Below are 2,474 nucleotides of genomic sequence, written 5' to 3'. Positions count from 1 at the left end.
GAGTAGTATGAGAAATGTAGAAGCCAAGAACTTATAAGTATGACAAATGAACGTGAATTAAAGTGGGTATGGGAGAATGTGTATGGGAGAAGATGTGTAGGGTGGAGGGGAGTGAAGAAAGAAAATGAGAAAACTGTAATAACATAATCAAAAATGTATTTTAAAATATGAAATAAAATTCCATTATTTATTTTCATTACTTTACCTTGTAAACAGAAAGATCTTTAAAAGTTAATGTAGAGTTTTTAGACAAATAGAAGAGAAGAAAGCAGTTTTTTATTTTTATAATAAAAAACTATATATAGAAGAGAACACCCAAGAGAGTAAGGAGCTATATCATTCTTGTTTAGCCAAATGCTAGACACTTATTCAATAAAAAATATTACAGAGTAGTTTAAGCCCCAGATATATGGCTGGATTAGAAGACTGTTGAATTCATTTTTTACTGCATCTGATACTCTACAATTACATGAAATTTAGATGACACTACAAAAAAACTTTTCGTGGAGGTTTCAGGAGAGAACATTATCAATGATCAAATATGATTACCTTTAGTACTTTTTACAAAGTGAAATATCATGGTACATGACCCCAGCACTAAAACCTCTTCCAGATATGTCGACTGTTGTACTCAGAGTCTCTTCCTAGGTTTGTATGACTGGGACATCCAAACTTGAAGCATCTTTGATATGAGAATCATGCAAGCATTCATATTTCAAGGGAACCCAGTTTAAACCTCCTAGATTCCATTGTAACCATGCATAAAGCATGTCCACATTAAATGAATTAACCACAAACTTCTTCAAGATAAGATAACAGTTTTCATATTCAGGACACAATCTACTTTTCATCCTTTTATTTTTCTCCCCTATGTATTAGCTTGGAGTGCAGTATTCACAGATTCTAGAACATGTCCTTCACTTTCATGCTTTTTTTTTAAAGTTTTTAAAAACAATTTTATTTATTAATTTTTAAACAGAGGGGAAAAGAGGAAAAGAGGGAAAGAAACATTAATGTGTGGTTGCCTCTTGCACACCCTTCACTGGGGACCTGGCCCACAACCCAGGCATGTGCTGTGATTAGAAATTGACTGGTGACCCTTTGGTTTGCAGGCTGGCACTTAATCCACTGAGCCACGCAATCCAGGGCCTCATGCTTTTTAAAAAATGACCTAATTGATAAGTATTTATCAAAGTTCTGCTCCTCTTCTAAGGATGTTCCCATAGCTCAGAAAGTGACACCTAGAAGTCTCTGCCTGTGAGGAAAAGTCTTTCTTCTAGTTAGTTTCCTGAGAGCCCCTTTGACATGCTTGTTTCTCAGGCTATAAATTATGGGGTTCAACATTGGCATCAGCACTGTGTAAAACACAGATATCATCTTATCCCGCTCTTCTGTGGTCTTGGAGTTTGGCCCCATGTAGGTGAATATTCCTGACCCATAGAAAAGGACAACAACAATGAGGTGAGAGCCACAGGTAGAGAAAGCCTTGAGCCTACCCTCCCCAGACTGCATTTGGACACAGTGGAGATAATATGCCAGTAGGAGACGAGGACCAGGGAGACAGGAGCTAGGAGGATGACCACACCCATTGCAAAGATGGCCATTTCTGTGCTGTAGGTGTCTGCTGAAGCCAGCTCAGGAGAGCAGGAGGGTCACAAAAGTAGTGATTTATAATACTCTGTCCTGGATAGGGAAGTTGGAAGGTGAAGGTGGTGTCCACCAGAGACACTACTGTCCCACTGGCCCAGGGTGCTATGGCCAGCTGGAGACACACCTGTTGTGTCATGATGGTGGAGTAGTGCAGGGGCTTGCAGACAGCCCCATACCGGTCATAGGACATCACCGCCAGCAGTGCATACTCTGTGCACCCAACCAGAAGGAAGATGATTATCTGTGCCATACACCCTCCAAAAGAAATAGTTTTCCTATTTACCAGGATTTGGACCATGAGGGACCATTGTCACTTGAGGGACAATGGTAGTAGAGAAACAAAGACCTGTGAAAGAGAGGTTTCTAAGAAAAAAATACATGGGCTTTTGAAGCCAAGAGTCCACGAAGATGAGAACGATGATAAGCAGGTTTCCAAGCACAGTCAACAGATAAATGATGAGGAAACGAGTAAACAACAGGATGTGGGTCTGCAAGTCCCATGAAAGGCCGAGGAAGGTGAACTCAGCCACAAAGGTTTGGTTTTCTTCTCCCATTGACACTGATGCCTATTTACTTGTTTGGTACCACCAAGAAGGAAAACTTTGGGTTTCTGATGTCAAGTTCTGTAGAAGAGGCACATTTAAAACTGACACCTGATTGGATATTTTTAGTTCTATTGATGTCCAACTTGTTCTAATTAATGCTAAATAGAACATTTTAATTTTTATTAGCAGGTTGTAATTCTGTACAATAATTTCTTTATCTATTTGTTTATTTTTGGAGGGAGGGAAAGGTTGGGAGACTGAGAAGCATCTATGTGGAAG

At 39.5% G+C, this 2,474-nt stretch overlaps 1 pseudogene; it reads right to left on the bottom strand.

The window, feature by feature from the left end:
* Nucleotides 1-1,164: 1,164 nt before the first annotated feature.
* Nucleotides 1,165-2,225, bottom strand: LOC118999074 (olfactory receptor 2D3-like; annotated as a pseudogene).
* Nucleotides 2,226-2,474: the final 249 nt, after the last annotated feature.

The sequence above is a fragment of the Sturnira hondurensis genome, unplaced genomic scaffold (genome assembly GCF_014824575.4).
Source record: "Sturnira hondurensis isolate 20B ecotype Veracruz unplaced genomic scaffold, ASM1482457v3 Scaffold0014553, whole genome shotgun sequence".
Lineage (NCBI taxonomy): Eukaryota > Metazoa > Chordata > Mammalia > Chiroptera > Phyllostomidae > Sturnira > Sturnira hondurensis.
Note: the sequence above shows the minus strand (reverse complement) of the source record. Positions and strands in the feature narration are given on the sequence as shown.